Here is a 24,356-nt window from a genome sequence, read left to right as displayed (position 1 = left end):
TCATAAAAATAGAAAAGTACAATAAATACTTTTTTGTGTTTGAAGTTCCTTTCACTCAACAGAATGCTTCTGAGATTCATCTGTGTTGCTGCATGTATCAATAGTTCATTTCTTTTTACTGTTGACTAGTAAGTACATTGTGTATGAATATACCACAACTTACTTTTCCATTCTGTTGATGGGCATCTGGAGTTTTATGAATTAGGCTGTTATGGATATTTTTGTACAAGTCTTTTGTAGACATATGTTTTTGGTTTTCTTCAGTAAATACATAGGAGTGGAATTTGTTGGTCTTATAGTGAATGTATGTTTAACTTTATAAGAAACTGCCAGATTTTTCCCAAAGTGATTGCACCCCTTTGCATTTTGCAACTCATTAGCATGAACTTCAATTGTTCCACATCCTCATCAAGCTTTGATGGTGGTACTCTTTAATTTTAGCAATCCTAGTAGGCATGTAGTATGTCTCAATGTGGCTTTAATTTGTTTTTTTTTTCCAGACAGATAATAAGCTCTTTAATCACTGGCTATTCACATATCTTCTTCTGTGGTGTCTATTCAAATTTTTAGCCCATTTAAAAAAATTTCACTATCTTCATATTTGGGGCAGTACTGAAAAACAAAGGATAATATACAAATCTACTCTATTTTTAAGCATTTCTAGGACAGGAAAATTTTAATCTTTCTTTGGTATTGCATGATTTTTAACTGTAAAAAGTTAATTGATTTCAGATTTCTGTCAATTAAGTCCATTTCTCTTTGTTACTCCTCATTCAGAATTAAAACAAATATTTAGAGATAATTTGTGATTACACACTTATGTAGTTTATGTTTCAATGTTTAATAAGGCTTTAATTTGTTAAAGGATAAATATTATTCCCCACTGGTGTGGCTCAGTGACTTGGGTGACATCCCACAAACCAAAGGGTTGCATTTCTCCCAACTGGGGGACATTTCTGGATTGAGGGCCAGGACTCTGGTTCTGGTTGGGGATGTGCAAGAGGCAACTGATCAATGTTTGTCTCACACATTGATGTTTCTCTCCCTCTCTTTTTCCCTCCATTTGCCTCTCTCTCTAAAAAATAAAAATGATAGAAATTATTTCATTAATAATATGTCTTTACTGCCTCCTTTCCACTGGCATTTTCAATCTGTGTGAAAAAGATTAAAAAGAATAATTCAACCAAGTACTATTGCTATATTTGCCCACTTTTAACCCTTTTACTAATGAGATAAGGAACAGGCCTCTTCTTGCTGGGCTGTCAACATCCCATTGCTTAGGAAAAAAGTGTGGCTGTATTTAGCATTCACTTTATTTTCAAGGCTTAGGAGTTGCATTTAGGCAGCCTTGATTCCATGCAGGACAAAAAAGCACCAAAAGCCCAGTTCATAACAAATATTTCTCCACAGAGTTGGTGAGAATTGGGGTTGTTTAGGAGGACTAATTGTCCTATGCTATGTTGAGGGAAGAGTAAAGCTTGGCAATGCAAGCATCCATGTTGACCAGCAGCTGTCCCTCATCCTATTCAGGGAGGGGCAAGTATGTAGGTGATTTCTTCTTTAATTTATCCTTTGACAATCCTTCAGTATGCATTAGATTTTATAGATTTTCAGCAGCAATTATTAGGGGGAAGGGGGAGAAGAAGATTTAAATTTTTTGTCTTAAAATGTGTGTAGGTACAATTTTAAAAAGGAGATAATTACAGAAAGCATATGAAACTCCTACTACAGATTTCTATGGTATTTTTTGGACTGTAAGACACCTCTCCACCCCAATTTGGGAGGAATAATGGTTGTTAATGCTGCTGTTGAGTTCTGTTTACATTGGTGAAATTTTATTTATTTATGTTATTGAATATTTTACCACATTTTTTGCTTCAGAATCTTTTTTCCTACTTTCTTCCTCTAAAACCTAGGTGCATCTTCTGGTCTGAAAAATGCAGTAAGTGTTAGAGTGATTTTTGCATGGGTCATCATACATAAAATCAATAACCCAAAGGGATTTGCTATGTTGATTATGGAGACAAACACACACTCATATACTCCTTGGACCCCTACAATCCTATTTCAATTTTAAATGCATTTTGAAAAATGAAAATGCTTCAACTAACCATCAATAATGATATATTTCCCCTTATGTGACATTCATTCTCTGAGAATCAAAGGGCAAGATCACAGGCCAGATTCAAAATGACTGCAGTCTAAGGACCTTCCTCAGGTTACCTTCTAAATTTCTCCTTTTGCAAGGAAAGTTAAAAAATGACAAAAAGTTCTTACTTTTATCCCATTTTCTACCTTAAAAGAAGTATGTTTTCAATACTTTTCTTCAGTTGTCCTAGATTTATGAATCCAGAGCCACAACACAGCATGGTTAAGAGGACATTAGCCTCTGAAGTGTCATGACCTGAGTATGAAGTCCTTCTCTACCATTTATTTACTTGCTGTATGACCTTGGGAAAGTTACTAAGCCCCTCTTGGGCTCAGTTTCCTCATCTGTAATATGGGGTAAAAAAAAAAAAGAAGACCTAGGTAATTATAAATTTGTATAGTTTGAAAGTTAGGCATACATGACCCCAAATAATAAGAAAACACCTCAATTAATGAGGGTTTGATTGTCCAGGTTGCAGATTTTCTAGTCCAGGTACCCCTGGCTTTTCATGAAGAAGAATTTAAAAAGTGCTTTCAATTAGATTAGGTACAAAGCACAGAATGTTTGTTTGAGTTGGAACGAAGCTGGGGGCTTCTCTAGCCTCTGGTAGCTGGAGCCCCCAAGCCTCCCTTTTCTCCTCTTCTGTATTAACTCTTCCCCCACAGGCTCCTACCCTCAGTCTACTAACCTTCTTGGATGGCCTTTTTTAAAAGTCACCTTCTGAGAATGGCCATCACAAACAAATCAACCAACCTGTGTTGGAGAAGTTGTGGAGAAAAGGGAACACTAGTGCACTATTGGTGGGAATGCAGACTGGTGCCCTTACTGTGGAAAATAGTATGGAATTTCCTCAGAAAACTAAACATGGAACTGCCTTTTGACCCAGCAATTCCACTGCTGGGATTATATCCTAAGAGCCCTGAAACACCAATCCAAAAGAACCTATGTACCCCAATGTTCATAGCAGCACAAGTTACAATAGCCACGTGCTAGAAGCAGCCTAGGTGCCCATAAGTAAATGAGTGAATAAAAAACCCATGGTACATTTATACAATGGAACACTATGCAGCTGAGAGAAAGAAGGCACTCCTACCCTTTGGGACAGCATGGATGGAACTGGAGAACATTATGCTAAGTGAAATAAGCCAGGTGGTTAGGGACAAATACCGTATGATCTCACCTTTAAGTGAAATCTAATCAACGAAAGAAAAAAGCAAGCAAAATATAACCAGGGACATTGAAATTAAGAACAACCTGACAGTAACCACAGGGAAGGTGGGAGGGGATAATGGGGGAAAAGTTTTCAGGAACAACTATAAAGGACACATGGACAAAACCAAGGGGGACAGGGTAGAAGCAAGGGAGGGAGGTGGGTTTGGCTGGGGTGGGGGGGAGTGGTGAGGGTAAATGCAGACAACTGTAACTGAACAACAATAAAATAATTTTCGAGAAGTCATCTTCCCTCAAAAACGCTGGTAATATTAAGATAAACAACATTAGATGTTATATGCAATAGGTCCTCAAATAATGTTTTATTCAATGTTGTTTTGTTATAACATTGAGATGCCATAGAAACTCAACTTTTGTTTATATCAGTGAACCTCTGGCAAAATTGGTTTCATTATGGTGGTGTCCCTTAAAGTCACAAATCTATCACTGGCCATAAAGGAGGACTTAGTGTGTTATGATCATATGTATGTAAAGAGCAAAACAGTATTTGGCTCCGCGAAGCCTGGGCACTGAGGGTTTTTTGTTTGTTTGTTTTGTCTTGTTTTTTTAAACAACCTTAGGTGATTTTATGAATTTGAGACACATTAATCTAATATAATGATTAGGTCCTCAAAGTTAGGCCCATTACTATTAAGGAACCTGTTAGAAATGTAAACTTTCAGGCCCCACTTCAGCTTTGACCAGATCATTTAAATTAGCCCTCCCAGCGATTCCATTGCACACAAGATTGAAGAATTTGAAAAGGTAGGTCAGAAGTGGGGCCCAAGAATTTGCATTTCTTAGTTTCCAGGTGCTCCTGCTGCAAGTCTGAGGAGCATACTTACAGAATCACTGGCCTAAAACCTCTATTCACGGTTTGTCTACAGCAGGGGTCCCCAGCCCCAGGGTCTTGGACAGGTACCTGTCCTTTGGCCTGTTGGAAACCGAGCCTGGAGCAAAGCTTGCCTGAGCTCCGCCTCGAGGCTCCACTGCCCACCTTAGTCCCTGCTCCCATCTGGGGCTGTATGGGTTCCACAGCAGGAGGTGAACCCAGCGAGCAAGTGAAGCTCTCCTGACCCCTGCCCCCGACCATCACTACCCCCTCCTGAGCTCCACCTCTTGCCCTTTAGCCCCTCCATCCGTGGAAAATCTGTCCCCGGTGCCAAAAAGATTGGGGACCGCAGGTCCAGAGCCACACGTCTGTTAGATCAGAGCCAAACCTGGAACCCACTGTTTCTCTTCAACCAGAAACTACCCATCTGCCGTTTCTTCCTAGACCTGAGGTCTATATGCCCTTTTTACCTCCCCTTTCACCAAATATACAGGCAGTTAAAACAAAACAAAACAGTTCAGTACTTCATACTCAAAACATGTCTCTGCTCTTCTCCAGAAACCACTCACACTAGCTTTGCGCAAACACCCTTACTTGTAACAGGCCCTGCTCTTGTGTCAGACACTCTTCCTCATGGGGGCTCCCGCCTTGCTCTCACTCATCTGCAAGTTAACTTGAGGCCTCTCTCATGAAATCTCCACCCTGTGCTTGAGGCCACTGGTTACAAAAGGGCCAGGGACTTCAGAGGCGGACGCCCTCTAGTCTTGGGAAGTAACAGTGGGTTGCTTTCTTTCCTAACCTGCTGCCACCAGACCTTTTCCCACGAGCAGAGGGTCTACTGCGACAAGAAGATCAAGGGAAACCAGAGGTTCAGAAAGGGGAGATGGTAAGGCAGCAGAACTCAGCTGGACGGTGGGACAGTGACTGTTCCCCTTTAGGTCCTACATCCTCAGTCCCGAATCTTGCTCCCACCTTTATCCACTTCCACAAACGCCGAAGGCAAACAAAAATCAGCTCCTAATCATTTCATGCCTTTCCTCTGGAGAGGGGGTGGGGAGGGGATTGTCTTGGGATCCTCCGGGGTGGAGGACGCTGCGCCCAGGCAGTACGGTGAGGAGGCCAAAGGCAATTACACCTCCGTGGTTAAGTCCCTCGCTGCCCAGCGCTTGCAGCGCTCGGTTCGGTGGCAAAGAGCGTACAGGCTGGCTCTAGCCTTTGGACCAAGTAAGACACAAATCTGAGGTGTGCTCATCCGGGTCGCGGAGGGGCGCCCCGGACGCGCTGCCCCATTGCTCACCTACACCCTAGGTGGAGAGGGGCGGGGCGCGCCATCGCTCAGCTCCAAGGCCTGAACGCTGGGGGGGGCTGTGGCTCTCCGGCTGTCCCAGCTGCTGTAACTGCTTGGACTCTGGGTCCTGGCACTGGGGAGTGGCGCGAGCGGCTTCACTTCCCTCTCGCAGGCTTCAGAGGTGGCGAATCCCGTGTTGGCACCGAGTAGCAAGCGCTCGGCTAGGGCTTGGGGTTGGGGACGCGGCCGTCGTCAGCTTTGCGCCGCTCCTCCCCGCGCTCGGGGTGCTGGGCCTGTCATGGAGGCAGCGATGGCGACCCTGAGCACGCTCCCCACCCACCGTGCCTGCTCCGCCCTTCCCTCCGCCCCACGCCACCTTTGATGGCATCGACAACGCTAGCCACCGGCAACTTAGCTTGCACGGTAGCGCCGCAGCCGCAGCCGCAGCCGCAGCCGCAGCCCGAGGGTATTAATAGCCAAGCGTTCCAGCTACACTCGCAGCTCAAAGCCGCCGCACCCCTTGCAGCCGAGGGCCCGGAGCAGCTGAACGTGTAGGCCGGGAGTTGGAGGGAGCAGCGGGTGCCTGGAGGTAGGAGGCGCAGGGAACAATGACCGCTGTGGGGCGGGCGGGCGGCAATTTGTGGGAGCCCTGGCCCCCGGAGCTGACCCATTTGGGGTGCGGGTGGAAGTGGGAAAGTGGCTTGTAGGGTCGTTACTGAAAGCGGGATGGGGCGCGGGGGTGGGCAGGGGGAACCCGGTTTCTCCATCTAAGGCGGGAGATTCGCTCGCCGGGCCCGGAGCAGCCCTGGCAACATTAGCAGAAGCTTGGAGCCTCTGGGCTTCGCGCTGCCCTTTGCGCCTTTCTCCCCTTCTCAAGCTGGGGCTGCCCGGCTCTGCCTGAGCCTCCCTCTCGCCTTTTCCACCCCAGGGCGCCCTTCCTCCCTTTTCGTCCTATCCCACCGAGCGCCGTGACAGCGCCAGACTCCGCTTCCGGACCTCCGGCAGCAATCTCGGCCTCCAAAACAGATCGCTGGCCTGGAAGGTGGCCTCTGGTGCGGGTGCCATCGTGCTGCCAGGTGCCCCTAGGTCGCCCAGGCGCGGCGCTAAGACTCTGGTGGGTGACAGAGAGGAACACACCCAATGCTCACGTTAGATTTTGTATCTCTTTACCCCTTGCTTTTATGGAGAGCATTTTTTTTTCTTATTTTAAAGCAAAGGACACAGATTTTTGTGGTGAGCGTTTCAAAAACAACTTCTGATTGTGGTTTTACGATATAAGTTCCGGAAACTTTAGCTGTGTGAGCTGGCCAGAGCTTTCAGTGTACGTGTGTGTTTTATTTGGGGGCGGGGGAAGAAGGAGTTCACCGTAATGGGTTTGGCTTTTGTTTATGGCAGTTAGAGCCCAGCGGCTTGGGTTCTATGCACCGTTCCTCCATAAGAAGAGAAATGAGGTTCACAAAAAACGAGGGCCATGGTATTACATGCTCCTTGAGGTGTGGAGAGCTTGTGTCTCATCTGGAACAGTTTATCCATCTCAGCTTGTCTCTCTGAGCCTCTGGAGTACCATGTTAGCCTCTGGCTCTTTCGTTTTATTGTTGTTAATGTCTTGTTAGTTTCAGCCTGGCCCTCTTCTGTTTCCTTTTCCTCCTGAGCCATGGCTTTTATACACCCCCCATCTTCTCCTCTATTCAGGCAGTGCCTTCACCCTGGTTGTAGCTTTGGGTTATGTTTAATGTGGTGTCAGTGGTGACTTGCTAAGCCCATTTCAGGACATCCTCCAGCATTGTCTTGCTTTTTTAAATTCAGTCTAAACAGGCTTTTTAGTCCTGAGAGCTTTCGGTGAGTGGTATTAAAATTTGTCCTCATTGTTTAGATCAAGTGGGTCCTTGTGGAGTCCTGTATTTGGCTTTCTCCTCTCATTCCACAGCCTTCCTGCTGGAGGGTACCCTTAGCCTTTCCAGAGGGTTGGTTTTCTGGGTATTACATTTTATGATGATGCACTTCATATGTGGGTTCAGCATCCACATGGCTTACTTTGTATTCCTGCAGCATGGTTCTGCAGCAAGGCACCCGTATTGGAGTTACTCCAACCAGAATGAAACGTTTGTGTTTTTAGAATGTCTGGCTAATAAATCTGCTTCTGGGTAAGATAAATAGACACATTATTGGCCAGTGGTTGGTTTGATGAGTGAAGTGTTGGGGAAGATAGTGATGTCTTTCCAGCCCTTCCCAGAATCTCTTGTTTCTTTTATGTGGATGGGAAACTTCAAACACTTGGTTATGTTGTAGCTGTATCCCTTAGGGTCACAGGTTTTATAGCACACCCCTTGTGAGTTGGGGTATGGTTTTTCATGTAGGAGTTGTGTCCCTGCAGAAATTTTAGAGTTAGGTATAATGTTATTAGTATAATGCCCCTTTCATAGTAATAGTCTCATCCTGTAATTTATAGATGGATTTAATTACTTGGTTCATAAAAGAATATTAATGTTCTTCTATTGCCAAATATACTAAAAGGAGATTTAAAAATCCTAGAAAATTTTCTTCTGGTTTATGGCAGTTATTTCAGAAGTGAGAGTATAAGGAACACAGGTGAACATTTTTGTTTTGCTTCTCATGAAAGAAATTTTCCAAGAAAATGGCTTTTTAAAAAGACAAGAATTAAATAAGAATATTGAAATGTTTTCTTTTCAAAAATTGAAATTATTTCTCTAACATTCATTGAACATAGAAAAGTTTAATTCATTTGGAAAATTATATATATATGTTTATACATATATGAACGAGGAGGGTACTTGTGATAAATAAAATCAAAAGAGAAAACCCATTCCTGCTCTAAAGGAAGTAGAGAACACTGGACAAAAGAAAAAAAACCTTGTGTTTGATTGCTGAATGCTCTTTAGGAAAGGTGGCATTGTGACTTTTCCAGTGGATGAGGGAAGTTTTATGGATTCATAGGTACCTGGCTAAATGCTTTGACTGCATGGTGTCCCAGGCATTGAAACAAGCCCCTGGTAACTGGCCTTGCTTATTGCAGAGAACTGCCTAGTATTTTGAGGAATGCACTTTCCCTCCTAATTGAAGATGCTACAGGTAAGAGAGGGGCACATAATAAACCCCAAATATAGTTGCTTGAGTTCTTTCTACTTTGGGTATGTAGGTATTCTAGGTGTTCGTTACCACTGCCTGGGGAGAGGTGGAGGGCTTTCAGGTTCCTGTGTCTGTCTCTTCTATTGTGCTTTGCATAGAAAGGACTGCTCACCAAACCTGGAAAGTGGTGGATCAATTTCTTTTCTTGTTCTTTAGTGGTTAGAGTTTCTGCTGTGGCCTTACTTCATCATAATCTCTGCACCCTATGTTTCTGCCAGGTTACTGTGTTAACCACTTCTACATGTCTATGATGATCAGAGCCCAATAGTTTCCATTCAGGCTACTTGAAATACTGATTTTGCCAATCCTTTTATTCCAAATGCAACCTTTGTTTTTAATCAAGAAGCCCCCAGAAAATGTTTAGTATGAAGTAGGGCAATTGGCCTTTTATAGGCTGCCTTTGTCCTGGTTTAAGTCAGTTAAGTGCTTTGCAGAATGGGTACTTTGAGCAAAAGTGAATGATTGATACATATTAAATGTGCTCTAAGTTTTTGATGCTTGTGAAATAAGCCAGGGGACCGTCAAATATAGTTGCCTCTCACACACTCTTAGCTGGGGACCTGGCTTGCAACAGAGGCATGTGCCCTAACCGGGAATCATATCGCCACCCTTCAGGTTTGCAGATCAATGCTCAATCTAGCAATCACAACAGCCATGGCCTGCAGTTTTCTAATTTTAATGTGGGATGGAAATCATAGACAAATTGTAAGACTGGCAATTAAATTAACATGAGAATACATCACTGGTACTGAATTAATTTCATGTGTAAAATTGTCGTATTTTTACATGCATTTTCAAGCAAAAGAACTACAGATCAAACTAGATTGCCTTTAACTGTTGCCTTTATACATCTGTTACAGTAACATTCCTTGCAAAGAGTTACTTCACTTTACATGTAGACTTTTAGTTTTCCATACAGGTATCTTAAGAAGATTTGTAAATGTGGTATGATAATGACTTTTATTTTTTGTTCTCAAACTATTAATTCAGGATCTAGTGTAGTGCCTGGCACATAGCAAACCTTCAGTGAGCACTTATTGAGTGAATAAATAAGCCTAGTTTTTTATGTCCTTTCAAATTAATCTTTAAGGTTTTTATAAGAATTTGATATTAGCACTGATATATTAGTACTGATAGGTAGCTGTTCTGGGAATTTTAAAATTTGATATTTGATTTTGATTCTGTTTCATTCTAATCTAAAAATTTAAACTACCCTTTAAAGCTGTGTAATATTATAAAAAGATTCAGGTTTATTTTAAAAATCAGACAATAAAAGCATGAAGAAGAAAATAAAACTTACCTGAAATCCTTACCACACAAATCCACCATTGACCTTTTAGTGCCTGTTCTTTTATACATCCTTTTCATGTTTTAGGCTCCCTCAAATCGTCTTTGTTTTATATAGTTCTTGTCTATATAGATTTAATGTGCTCACCATGTCTACTTATATGTTGAAACTTGATTCTGTGATAATTTTCCTGCTCCCAGAGAGATATTTTTTAGATGTTCCATTAGTAAGCATTTCTTGATGGTAATGTCAGTTTTTGTATGCCTTTAAAATATCTCTGTTCTTGAATAATAGATTACCTGTAATAGATTTTACCTGTAATAGATTACCTATCCAAATCTGGATTGTTTTTCCTGTATCACACATATTGGCTGTCAGGTTAATTTTTTTTTTTTTTTGTAAATAGCCTGTCTTTTCTCCCTGGCTGTTTTTAGGTGCTCTGTGGTTTCATTCTGTCTAGCTGTAATTTCTTTTTTCTTTTTTACTTTATTCCTTCCTCCTCTCTTACTCCATGCCTCTCCTTCCTCTCATTTCCTTTCTGTTGTTCAGTAGTATTTCAGTGTCTGGATTATGTTACAGTTTAATTATCTGTTCACCTTTGGCCACTTTGGTTGTTTCCCGTTTTGACTATCATGAATAAAGCTGCTATGAACATTTGTGAACAAGTCTTTGTGCGATCTATTTTTGTTTTTATCAGTGGGTCTTATAATAAGTGTATACTTAACTTTATAAGAAACTGCCATTGTTTTTTTTTCCCAAAGCATTTGCCATTTTACATTCCCACCAGTGATGTATGAGCCAGCCAGTTACTGTAATCCTCACTAACACTTGAAATGGTTAGTGTTATTCATTTTAGCCATTTTGCTTGCTGGGCGTGTAGTGGTGTCTCATGGTTCAATTTTATATTCCCTGATGACTCATGATGGCTTTTCATGTGTTTATTAACCATTTGTGTATCTTCATTTGTTAAGTATCTATTATGTCTTCTGTCTTTCAAATTTTTAAAAAAATTTAATTGACTCTATTGGGGTGACATTGATTAATAAAATTAAATAGGTTTTAGGTGTACAGTTCTTTTTTAAAGAATATTTTATTGATTATGTTATTACGAGTGTCCCAGTTTTTTCTCTACTTTATCCCCCTTCTACTCTGCACCTCCCACCCTCCAGCATTCCCCCCACCCTTAGTTCATGTCCATGGGTTGTACACATAAGTTCTTTGGATTTTCCATTTCCCTTACTATTCTTAACCTCCGCTGTCTATTTTATGCCTACCAGTTATGTTTCTTATTCCCTGTACCACCACCCACTCTTCCCCTCCCCCTCCCCACTGGTAACCCGCTATGTAATCTCCATTTCTATTGTTTTGTTCCTGTTCTAGTTGTTTGCTTAGTTATTGTTTCTGTTTTTTAGATTCAGTTGTTGATAGTTATGAGTTTGTTTTTACTTTATTGTTCATAGTTTTTGATCTTCAATTTCTTAGATAAGTCCCTTTAACGTTTCATATAATAAGGGCTTGGTGATGATGAACTCTTTGAACTGGACGTTATCTGGGAAGCACTTCATCTACCCTTCCATTCTAAATGATGGCTTTGATGGATAGAGCAATCTTGGATGTAGGTCCTTACCTTTCATGACTTCAAATACTTCCTTTCAGCCCCTTCTTACCTGTAAGTTTTCTTTTGAGAAATCAGCTGACAGTTTTATGGGAACTCCTTTGCAGGTAACCACCTCCTTTTCTCTTGCTGCTTTTAAGATTCTCTCCTCTTTAATCTTGGGTAATGTAATTATGATGTGCTTTGGTTGAGTGCTTCCTTGGGTCCAATTTCTTTGGGACTCTCTGAGCTTCCTGGACTTCCTGGAAGTCTATTTCCTTTGCCAGATTGGGGATGTTCTCCATCATTAGTTGTTCAAATAAGTTTTCAATTTCTTGCTTTTCCTCTTCTCCTTCTGGCACTCCTATGATTTGGATGTTGGGATGTTTAAAGATGTACCGGTGGTTCATAAGCCTCTCATTTTTTTGAATTCCTGTTTCTTCATTCTGTTCCAGTTGGATGTTTATTTCTTCTTTTTGTTGCAAATCATTGACTTGAGTCCTGATTTCCTTCCTTTAACTGTTGGTTCCCTGTACATTTTCATTTATTTCACTTTTCATAGCTTTCAGTTTTTCCTCCATTTTGCAACCATACTCAACCATTTCTGTGAGCATCCTGATTACCAGTATTTTGTACTCTGCATCTGATAGGTTGGCTATCTTTTCATTGCCTAGTTCTTTTTTTTCTGAAGCTTTGATCTGTTCTTTCATTTGGGCCATATTTCTTTTGTATCATGGAATCTGTTATGTTGTAAGCACTGGAGTCTCAGGTATTCACCAGGGTGGGGCAACCCACCTAGCTGTGTTGTGGCCCTGTCTGTGGGACAGGGGTCTGAGAGGGAACAATGCCTCTTGCTTGGCTCTTAGACAGCTTTCATTCACTTCCTCCATTACCCACAAGCAAATTGAGCCCTTTTGGTGCTGATTCTCGGGTGGGTGGGTTTGTGTACATTCTAGGCTCCTGTGACTCTCTCCAACAAACTTTCCTGTGAGGCTGGGAGTTTCTCTTAGTGCCTCAAGCCCCACAGGCTTTTTTTCAGTCAGAGGTTTTGAGGCGTTATTTCCCCACACTGGAACTCTGGGTTGTGTGGTATGTCTCGCTCCCCAGTTGTTCCTCCTGGTTTATCCACATACAAAGGTTGGGACCACCTACTCAACCAGCCACTGCCTTGTGTGCTCTGGTCCTCCAGCCAGTGCCTTGCTGCAAGTCCTTTCCACCCAGGCTGCCTGTCTCCACCCCTCTTACTGATCTGGATGAATGTTTCTTCTTTTATTATTTTTTTAAAATTTTATTTATTTGTTAGAGAAAAGGGAAAGGAGGGAGGAAGAGAGGAAGAGGAATGTTGATGTTCACACGTTGATCAGTTGCCTCCTGTACACCCCCATCTGGACCTGGCCCTCAACCCAGGCATGTGCCCTGACTGGGAATTATATCCACAACCTTTCATTCTTGCAGGCTACTGCTCAACCCAGTGAGCCACATCAGACAGGGTGAATGTTTGTTCTTTAACTCCTTGGTAATTGGTCTTTCATACAATTTGATTTTTTGGCATTAGAAAGGGTTATTTTTTGTTTTTTAATTTGCTGTTTTCCTTCTTTTGGTTGTGGGAAGAGGCAAAGTATATCTACCTATGCCTCCATCTGGCTGGAAGTAAGTTTTTTTGGTTTTGTTTTTAAAGAAAATGCTTACTTATAAAAGTAATTTTAAAAATACACAAATCAACAACCTTTGCCCTATTGGCATAATCTAAAAAGCTTTCCTTTTTGAAATGATTGTAATGTGGGATAATGCAGTTCTGCCTGTTAATGCTGTAATTGAAAAGAAGGGTGACTGAAAGAAATCCAAAGTCTTTGCTCTATTTTCTTTCCAGGCCTGTGTTTTACCCTTTCCCTTTACTTTTCCTCTACCCTCATGCTGATCTGTGTGATGTTCCTGAAGCAAATTGCAGGAGCCCTTCTCTCTCACATCCTCTCATCTCTACCTCTTTTGTTTTCTCTGCCTGGAATGCAAGAGCTTTTTCTTCAGTTCTCATCTTTGATATCCACGCAGTTTCTGCCCACCTCCTTTCAGAAGTCCCTCCTGAAGCTAACTTCTATCTCTGCTGCTAACCTGGACCCTCTGGGTTTCTACCAATGTGTTTTCGCTCTCATCTACCCATTTTATTCATTTGAGCACTAACTTTTATTGAGTACTTCTGAGTCCCAGGCTGAGTTCTAATTACTTCATGTGTAAAAAGTTATTTAAACACCCCAACCTCACTGATTTTCAAACACAGCTTATAACTGGCAGAGCCAGGAAAGAAGCTCATGAAGTCTTTCCCCACTTATTGAGAGCATATTCTACTAAAATATTTTGCACCTCTGCATTGGCAAAAATTCCCTGAATGCAGGTAGGTTCTCGATAAATATTTGTTGAAACTTAACTCTCTTTATAGGTACACCTTGTCACAAATTATTTTTTTGTATTTCTTTGTAAAATGTGGTTTCCCCTCAGCCTTCTGCAGCATAATGAGGATCTGAGATTACTTCTAATGTTATTTGTTGAACCTCTTATGTCTAGGGTTCACCTACCTCTTCTTTTGTTATTCCATTTTGCTACTTAAAAGATGAGCACATATGTTTAAAATTCTGTGTAAGCTGTATGTTTATGTATGTCACAAATAGTTTTTTTTAACCTGTGATTTTCTTTGGATAGGACTAATATGAGTGTCTTTTTATTTTTTCCCTTTGTTTTCTAAATGTCCTATAATAAATTTTTATGGCTTTTATCATTAGCCAGCCATGTTATTTGAAATGATAAAAGTAAACTATTTTTTAGAGATTCAGGAACAGGAAAACCTTTTAAGGTTTTTTTCCTGCAGATTAAGCCAATCCTGTCTACATATGTAAATAGTCACATGATATATACTTTGGGCTTTGCAAATCTTTTCCCTCTGTATTATCGAAACCATCTACTCAAAGACCATTTTCTTCTTTCTAGTGTTTCCAAAGCACATAACAAGGAATATAGATCTTCATCACACTTGGGTGAGATGTGGTTTTCTAAGGGAGATGGCTATCAAAATAATTTATTTGTGATTTGGAAGTTCAGGTTTGCCTGAGGCCAGTGGTCCACATCAGTGTGTTGCTTTTGTTTAGGAGGTAGAATGATTTATAAGTCTGAACTCAGACTCTAGGTACCATTTGAGAGCAGTAATTCCCAGGTAGTGTAAATAAATCAGAGTCAGTGTTATCAGGTCTAAAGTTGACAATAAGACTCGGTGCCTATTGCTGGGGAACAGGATGGAGAAACAGTTTATTTTCCCAGATTTCTTAGGTAAATTAGTAAGAACTGTGGGCAATGATTCCATACGTTGAAGTTGGTCAGAAAATTCTGAGACTCGAAGAGATTGTTTTTGTCTTCTAGTCATGCTATGCTATTTGAGCATCACCTGCTTGTTCATCTTAAGGAGCTAACCAGAGTAGGCATCATCCTAGTTTTCCAGAACCCTCTTACTCTCTTCCCCTGGCATTATTCTGTGCTGGTGTTACAGAACAACAGAGGGGCTCCCCCAAAGAACGATATACTAATACTGTCAGGACCCCCTACTGGGCTTGACTGTCTTTCGCCAATAGGAAAGACATTTCTCAATGCCAGAGATTTGTGAAAAGGAAGAGAAATGTTTATTTAATGCTATACAGACTTAAAGTAGTGACCTAATGCCCCCGTTAAAATATCAAGGTCCTTTAGAATAACCACAGAGGTCCATAGCGCTTCCTTCTTCCCCTGTCCTAATTCAGGGTACCCGTAATTCAGGAAAAGAAGTGAACCTCTGGGATCCAGGCTTCTGCCACCATCCGGTGTCGCCGTCCAGGCAGGATCTCTAATTAATCCAAAGTCATGTGGCACCTTCTCATGGTCTACTGGCAAGAGTTCCTTGTACCCACTTTCCAGGCAAAGTCTCTTCTTTCCTTCACCAGAGCTGTGGGGGTCTGCACTCTGGTCAAACTACATAGATCTCTTTTCCTGGTACAGCCACGAGGGGGGTCTGCACTCTGCCAAAAGCACGTGGCTGTCTCTCCTAATGGCTGCCGTGTCTGGGTTTAAATCCCCGAGCCAGTCTTCCTCTGTACACCCATTTCCGACTCCTCCTACAATCAGTTATAACTGCCAGCATTCCTGTATTCTTCCAGCTCTACTGGGCTGCCATCATAAGTCTGGGCAGGTATGGCCCCATGGCATGGAGCCAGTCTTCTCCAAGCTCACATGCAGGCACTGTAACCAGGGGGAGCTGCCTCCCAGTTACATCTTGGGTGGAAGTCTCTTCCATCCCCCTGGCTTAAAGCATGGCCACAGCTATTTAACATATCTGTGAAACTAGTTGAAGGTTATAGATATGTTAAATGACCATGTCAGAGGTTAGCTGCAAAGCTGTTGCTATGCAAAACAGCTCTGCATGTTTCTACGCCATGTGTCCCTTCCCCCAACTCACACCTGTGGGGGAAGGGGTGAGGACATCTTATATGTCTCTGCAATATTTCCTAGATACCTTGATTTCTGGACCCCATTCCAAATCCCTTTTTGGGGCCCCCCTCTTTGCTGCACCCTGTATCACTGGGAATGACCATCAGTTCTAAAAACTAAAGAGACAAAAAGGAAAATCTGTCTTCAGGGTGATAGTAGGGAAAACCCAATAACCAATCAAAATCATCCCATGAAAATTGCTTGAAAGTGTACTGTGTGAATTAGAAGGGCAACTAGCACATAGAACACACATTCTAGCTTCCCCTTGGAATTCGGATACCAAGTGTGATGCTGTTTGGATTGCCAGTTTCCTAGTAGGTACTGTGCTAGACAGTGAACCTGGACTTTGCATATATTTTTATTTTATTTAAGGAGGAAGGTATTGTCACAGGTGGGCACAGGTAACCAGGATCTTGGTGATCGGGACAAAGATTTGAACGGAACACCCAGAGTTTATAGCAGAGAACATGGGAGCAGGCCAACTCCAAGCAGAGACTGACCTCATGGGCTGGAGGGACTCTATTCTTATAGGGCGGATCCTTCCTGGCTAATTTTGGCAGGCTTTTACTGTGACAAGTAGTTGTAAAGCTATTGCACATGTAGTCTCCTATGGTTTTCCCAGATTGGCCATCAGGGAAGGGGGTCCCACAGTGTTATCTAGTTGACCCCCCTTCTCCTGGGGTCCCCCTGTACTAGGTTCGCCTTTTCCTTCACCAGAGAATTATAGCTCTCCATGTTAGAGATTGGTGAAAAGGAAAGGAATTATTTATTCAAGTTGTACAGACTTAAGAGTAATGACTTAATGTCTTCATCAAAATCCCAAAGTCCCTTAAAACACCCATAACACACAGTCCTTTCCCCCTTTGCCCAGTCCAAGGTACCATATCTTAGGAAAAGAAATAGAAAGCTGCGTGGTGGTTCTCTGCTAAAGCTGCATGATGATTCTTCTCATGGCTTCGGGGAGAGGGGGGGTCTCCCCATTCTGGCCAAAAGCGTGTGGTTCCCTCTGCTAAAGCTACATGGTGATTCTGTCTCACATGGCTGCGCCAGTCCCCATTCTGGCCAAAAATGTGTAATTCTCTCTTCATTGGCTATCATGTCTACATTTAAATCCCCAGGGCCAATCTTCCTCTGCAGTCCCATTTCCGACTCCTCCCACAATGGTCTACACTTGCCAGGACTCCCATATCCTCCCAGCTTTACTGGGCTGCCATAGTGAGTCTCTGCAGGCATGGCCCCAGGGCATGGAGCCAGTAATCTCCAAGCTCTGGAACAGGTGCTGTAATGGGCTGGGGAATTGCCTCCTAGTTACATCTTGAGTGGAAGTCACTCCCTTCTCACTGGCTCAAAGCATGGCCACAGCTATTTAACATATCTATGAAACCAGTTAAAGGTTCTAGATAGGTTAAATGACCATTCTAGAGGTTATCTGTGAAACTGTTGCTATGCAAAACAACTCAATTGCCCTGCTCCATGTATCCTATCCCCCAGCTCAGATTTGTGGGGGTGAGGACATCCCATATTTTTAATATTTCTTGGACACCCTGAGTTCTGGACCCCATTACAAATCCTTCTTTTGGGGCCCCCTGGCTGCACCCTCCTACAGTATTACATCCATTTTAAAGAAGAGGAAACTGAAACTTAAATTAGTGGGTACCATGACCAAGTCAAGCAGCTAAATAAGTGAAATCAGGTTTTCCTAGAGTCCACACTCTTCTCTGTGCTTAGTTGGGATCTTCTGCCAGGACAGATCTTATCATACTGAAATTAGGATTTGGTGAAATGGTTCCTGCATTCAGGGTCAGATCCTGTCTTTATTTAAAAATTGCGTTACTTTGTTCATTGTGAAGCTTTTTACTTTTGATGTTGAAAATATTCTAAAAAGATAGTCTTAATTACAGAGTGTTTTGGTGCCCCCTTAAATTTTGCAACTAAGGCAAGGGCCTTACCTGCTTCTTAGTCCCAGTAGCAAGCAGTTCTGGAGTCAACAGGATGGTGGTTTAATCAGCTAATAGAGGATTTTGTCAGTGTTTTTAGCATTGTAATTCTGTTATCTTGACTTCACCTTAAAATATACTTCTCTGCCCCTGATAGACACAGTTATTGGTACTGTTGCTGTTGGAAGTGGGGGTCTTTCGGGGGATAGTGAGAAAAGCATTTCACGGACCCATACTTGGGAGATTGTTGTGTGGCAAGATTTATTCTGGTGGAAGTAGAAGGCTTCCATTGTGTCCCATCTCAGTTCATCCTGCCATGGAAAAAGTCCAATTTTGTCTTCATTAAGGCCAAAACAAATGCTAGTATCCAGAGTTTCTGTTTCATATTAAAGCTTAGTCCTTTGGAGTCCAGGTGGCTGGTAGGTGGTCTCAGTCCTCATCCTGGTAGCTTAGTAGTATTCTGAGCTGTTCTGCTATACCCAGGGTCTCACTTGGAGCCTGTGTTGGGAGTCCTCGTGGCTGCTAGACCCACATGGTTGCTATGGAGAGAAGGGGGAGGAGCAGAGAGAGAGAGAGAGAGATGGAGGGAAAGAGAGGGAGTGAGAGAGAGGGAGAGAGCAGCACTTCTTTGTTAAGCTGGGTTATATTATTTTGAGCTTGGAAAGGACCAGGCATTTTTTCAGAAAAACCAATCATCTTCCCAAGCTTCCCAGGCTGCTGAGGGCATCTATCTGTTGGGTCTATCTCCCACCTAATTGATCCCTTTCCAGGTTAGACTAACCAGGCCTGTATGGTCAAGCACCTCTCCCTATGCCATTTTGACTTGTACTGCACATGTGCTTATTTCCCCTCCCAGTGTTATGGGCGAGTGGTGGGGAAATTGAAAAGGTGGTCCATCCTATCTGTGTGGGGGAGGGTTGTTAATCCGCTTTGCAGGGCAGTGCTCTGATCCTCTGGGGAGTAGGTGAAGCTGTAATTTTCTCGTGGAACAAGTTTATGCTCCTCAGTTGATTATGCTTAATAATGTCTGATTTCCTTTGCTTCTTTCCTTATTAATATCTAGCTGCTTATGCTAATAGTACCATAGGTTACTCAAAGCAGTTTGGCTTTGAAAAACTGAGACTTATGTCCAATGAAAACCTGTTATACTCACCATAGCTAGAAAGCTGAGGATTTTGTACAACAGCTCAGTGCTAAGGCTTTGTAGTGGGCAGGAGCAGGAAGGATTTGTTTTTGAATTAAAGCCACATAATAAAGGAGCTGTGGTGAAAGTAGGCTTTCCCTGGATGCTAATGTCAGCCCTCTGGCAGGTAGGTGTTATTGGTCATTACCTGACGACAGGGGCCAGTGCAGCATAGCATAGGGCTGCAGCATGGGCCAACCTGGTGCAGGATGATGCTGGCTGTGCCTTTCCCCTGCACTGCTTACAAGAATTGCTTGAGTGTTCTGCTTGTCCTAAATAGATCACAAGTCTAGCCTAATATATTTTGTGTGGGAATTGGCTGTGTTTAACAGAATGTTTTTTATAAATAAAACATTTAAGAGTGACCTTGTTTTGTGTGTGTGTCTCTATTTAAATTCCCAAGATAACAGGGTCATCATAGAAATTATGAAAACGAAGACAAGTAGTCTGGCAAAACACACACACACACAGACATTGCTTTCTTCAGATTCACCTTATATAGTTTTTTTCTCCCTTAATTAAAACAAATAGACTTTATTTTTTAAAGCGGTTTTGGGTTCACAGCAAAATGGAGTGGAAAGTTCCACTTTGGAGTGGAAAGTTCCATTTGGGAACAGTGTCTGTAGACATTCTGCCTTCCTCCATTGTCAGCATCTGGCATTTTAAACTTCTAGATTTTTTTTACAATGTTTATTTTTTCCCAATTAGTAATATAGTGTACATATGTTTCGTGATTTTCCCCTCATTAATATTGCTTCAGTTATCCTTAATATGATTAAGGTCCAAGTTTTTATGAGGTCATTTCCTGTTGACCTTTCCTCAGAGGAATGCCACTAAGCTCACCAAGGGGAGGAGTTGGTCTCCAGATTGTTACAGGAAAATGAAGCAACCAGACACTGAGGGATTCTGGAGTACGAGGTTTATTAACGTGCAAGGGCCCAGAGGAGTTAGTCTCCAAATTCTGAGCCCCGAACAAAGGATTCTTGGGGGTTATATAGCCTACGGGGTCTTCCTGTCTACGTAGCAAAGCGGGATACAGAAGCAGAATGCAGTAATTAGTTCTATCTGCGGGGCAGAAGCAGAGTATAAAGGCCAAATGTGAAAATTAGTTCTATCTGCGGGGGTGCTAGCCCCAGTCCTTGTGACTATCCTGCTGTTTGCTTTTCCTAGATGGCCTTATCGCTCTCTCAGGGCACTTGGGATTTGGGTGAACAAAGGTCTTCCAAAGCTTCTCACTTCATTCCCCCCTGTCTTCTGTCTCTGCACCCAGGAGAGGGGTCCTTTGCTCGTATTATTGTTGAAGCATTAGTATGCGGCTGGCAGTCTTCCTTACTAATGTACTTTCTAGCTGGCTGACTACTGTTCTGATGGCCCAGGGCCCTACAGTAGTTATAAGTATGAGCACTATTACTGGGCCTAGGATGGGGGCAGGAAAGGAGAGTAAAGTATCCTGCCACCAAGACATGGGCCCATTCCCTGAGCCTGGCCTGAGTCTAATTTTTAATTCATTTATGTCCTGGATGTTTTCTTCAACTAGGCCGCTTTCATTAACAAAATAACAGCATTCTTCCCCTAGGAATATGCAGGTGCCTCCTTTGTCTGCAGTGAGGAGGTCCAGAGCTCGGAGGTTCTGCTTTGCTACTCTAGTTAGGGAGAGGATCTGGCCTTGGAGCGAGGCCATGGAGGTGGCTACTGAGGATAAAGCCTCGTGGAGTTCCTGGCATATGGCGTTTTGGGATTGCAGACTAGTGGCCAGGCCAGCTCCTCCTATGCTGATACTAGCAACGGAAGCTGCAAAACTTAGGCCTACTAAAACTGGGAGCAATACAGCTCGTTTACGCAAGGTAGAGTTGATATACTTAGCTTCTAATTCCCCTGGGGGATAAGCAAGGAGCTGAGGGGCTAGGGCTACTAAGATGTATACCTGAGTACCTGAGCAATTAATTTTTGGTATTAAGGTCTGGTTGGCCCAGAAAAATAGTCCATTTGGTGGGCAGAGGGTAGTGGTCTTCTTTCCCTTGCACCAGTCCGAGCTGTTGAGGTAGGACTCTTCTCCCTGGTTCTTATATAGGGGCGCCTTGACTGGTCCGGTGTGCCAGCCTGGGCTGGATCTTGTTGTCTGAGAGGGGGTGGCGTTTACTTCGACTGCTATCAGAGGGGGTTTACTGAGGGAAGCACAGAGGAAATAGTCTGAGAAGTTCTCAGGGCTACTTAAATTGAGGAGAGCTGCTCCCTCCTGGATTAGAGTGATCCAGGAGAAGGGGGTCCCTGGGTCGTTAACTGCTGGTTCATTATTCTCTATTGTTTCCTGAACAGTTTTTAGATGATGTAATCCTAAATATAATTCTCTTCTTTTGAAGACTATATATAACATCTACTTGTCCAGAATGGAGCATATTTACATAAACTTTCCCTTTAACTCCCTTTTCCCATTTTGGGTCTTCTGCTTTGTCTAGGGTACCTTCTTCCATCATTAGTGTGGACTCTGCAGTCTTGATAAGCACATCCTGCATATGTCTCTGGCCACCAATTGCAACTATCTTTGACCTGATCTTCTTGGAAGCAAACAAATGGGTCTGTGTCCCAAAACCAGTCATTTAGACATTCGAGGGCACTCACTTTAACGGCTGTTTTAGCTTTTCCCTTACACAATCCCTTGCAGTCTAAGGTAGCCGTAGTGGTTACTTTAGTCCGAGTCCCTTGTTTTCTACATTCTTGTACTACTATTGTCTCCTTATATTGCCCTGTGGTGAGGACGAGTGGGAAAGTTAGGACAGTCAGAGCAAGAACTATGGGGGTCATGATTCTATATAAAACAACTAAGAACTTGAAAAGTACACACTAGTCCAAGGTAAAGGAGTTCTAGGATGATTTGCTCCCCTGATGACCAGTCTCCTGGAGCGGTGTACCAGAGTCCAAGTCCCCTGAAGACAGTGAAGGTCCTGGTGATGGCGTGATATTCCCAGGAACAATGGTCCATTCTGTTCTCCCCTCCTGGGGGGTTTTCTGGAGCCTCAGGGCAGGTACTCAGTCTGGCTCTGATGGTCTCCTCTCAGCGGTTTCCTTGGGGGGTGCTGCAGCCTTGGCTCGTGTGTGGTGGATCCAAGGAGTTATACCTGCAACTTTTAAAGCAGTGGGGGTAGTTAACAGAATTAGGTAGGGCCCAACCCACCTGGGTTGGAGGGATTCCCTTTTCCAGTCTTTTACCCATACGTACTGTCCCGGCCGGAAAGAGTGGGCTGGCCCCGTCTGGACTATTTCTAGCTCAAGGTGAGCTTGCCTAATTCTACCTAGCTCTTGGCCTAACGCTGTTAAGTAAACAGTTTGTCTGGTTTCTCCTAACGTGGCTAGATCTGTTGTGCGGGGCAGCTGTGTTAGAGGGGTGGCTCTTCCGTAAAGGATCTCGAAAGGTGTGTACCCTGCCAGGTTAGGTGTGCATCTAACTCTAAAGAGGGCAAGGGGTAGCAGGTCTGGCCATGGCAGGTGGGTTTCTTGGCAGAGCTTCCCTAGAGTCTCTTTCGGGGTCCTGTTCATTCTTTCAACTTTTCCTGAACTTTGGGGTCCATAGGCGGCATGGAGGTTCCATTTGAGGTTCAGACTCTTAGTTAATAGCTGGATTACTTTGGCAGTGAAAGCTGGCCGTTGTTGCTTTGGAGGCTGTAGGGTAGTCGATGGTGAGGTATGATCTCCTGCAGTAGTACCCGGGCTACTTTGTGTGCCTTCTCTGTCCGGGTGGGGAAGGCCTCTACCTACCTTGAAAATGTGCAGATGAGGACTAGGAGGTACTTGTAACCGTGGCTGGGCTTGAGTTCCGTGAAATCTATCTGAAGGTCCACTACGGGCTGACTTCCCGTGTACTGGATCCCGGGTGGGACTGCCTTTGCTACTTTAGCATTGTGTTGGGCACACGTCTGGCACCGCGAGGCGACTGAGGAGCAAAGGGCATCAAGAGTTGGGTTGTACAGGTACTTTCCTAATAGCTGGTTCAGCTTTGTCCTCCCGAGGTGAGTTAGCTGGTGACGGTTTTGGACCAGGTTCCTTCCTTGGCTTTGGGGTATGTAGATGTGCCCATCTTGGAGTTTCCAAAGCCCTTCAGGGGTTTCCCGAGCCCATACTCACATGGCCCATTTGTGTTCTGGGCTATAATCTTCCTTGGCTGGAATGATCCCTAGCAGCAGTCCTATGGTGGTCGGGGCCTCTGGGGGCAGGCGCGCTGCTTCTTTAGCTGCTTGGTCCGCCAAGTGGTTTCCTTTTATTTCTTTACTGTTTCCCCTTTAATGTCCTCTGCAGTGTATGACTGCTACCTGGAGTGGTGCGTTGACAGCTTCTAGTAGTGTCAGTATTTCTTATTTGTTCTTTATCTCTTTTTCTTCTGAGGTTAGCAGTCCTCTTTCCTTATAGATGGCTCCATGGAAGTGTAAAGTGGCATAGGCGTATTTTGAGTCAGTGTAGATGTTGACCTTTTCCCCTTTGCTCAGCTCTAGTGCTCTAATGAGGGCAAACAGCTCAGCTCTCTGCGCCAACCACCCTGCTGGCAGGGCTTTTACCTTAACTATTGTGTCTTGGGTGGTCACAGCATATCTGGCGCGAAGATCCCCGGTTTCTGTCAGGTAACTGCTCCCGTCTGTGTATAATGTCCAGTCACTCGAAGGGAGCGGCTGATCCTTTAGATCTGGCCGACTGGCGTATACCTGATCTGTGACATCTATGCAGTGGTGATCTGGGGCCCCCTCCTCAGCAGGCAAGTACGTGGCTGGGTCGACTGATCGTACTGTCTTCAGGTTTACACGGGGGTTGCCCTGAAGTAGCCCTTGGTATTGGGCCAACTGAGGGTTGGAGAGGTACTTATGTCCAGCCCCCTCTAGGAGACTATGCATGGCATGGGGCAGATAGAGGAATGTCTCTTGCCCAAAGGTCAATTTGTCGGCCTCTTTCAGCAGGATGGCGGCGGTGGTGGCGACCGCTCTCAAACATGGCGGCCACCCAGCTGCTACGTTATTCAGCTGCCTGGAGAGGTAGGCTGCTGGTCACTTCCAGGGGCCGTAGTCTTGGGTCAGTACTCCCAAAGCAATTTTGTCCTTCTTGTGGAGGTAGAGCCAGAAAGGCCTCTCTGGGTCAGGGAGCCCCAAGGCAGGTGCACTGGTCAAGCAGTCTTTGATCTGTTGGAAGGCCTCCGCCTGGTCCCCAGTCCACTGAAAGGGCTCTGTGTCTGGGCCCTTGACCGCC

At 43.6% G+C, this 24,356-nt stretch overlaps 1 protein-coding gene across 1 annotated transcript in view; it reads left to right on the top strand.

Moving 5' to 3' along the window:
• The first annotated feature begins 5,557 nt into the window (after positions 1-5,557).
• Positions 5,558-24,356, top strand: part of FARP1 (FERM, ARH/RhoGEF and pleckstrin domain protein 1) — a 373,615-nt gene continuing 354,816 nt past the window's right edge. Inside the window, exon 1 of the mRNA XM_053665353.1 lies at positions 5,558-6,067. The gene's annotated coding sequence lies outside the window, so the exon portion shown is untranslated. The remainder of the gene's footprint in view (positions 6,068-24,356) is intronic.

Source organism: Artibeus jamaicensis, unplaced genomic scaffold, assembly GCF_021234435.1.
Source record: "Artibeus jamaicensis isolate MK-2021 breed Jamaican fruit bat unplaced genomic scaffold, CSHL_Jam_final contig_410, whole genome shotgun sequence".
Lineage (NCBI taxonomy): Eukaryota > Metazoa > Chordata > Mammalia > Chiroptera > Phyllostomidae > Artibeus > Artibeus jamaicensis.
The sequence above is the reverse complement of the archived record's forward strand: the minus strand, read 5'-3'. Positions and strand labels throughout refer to the sequence as shown.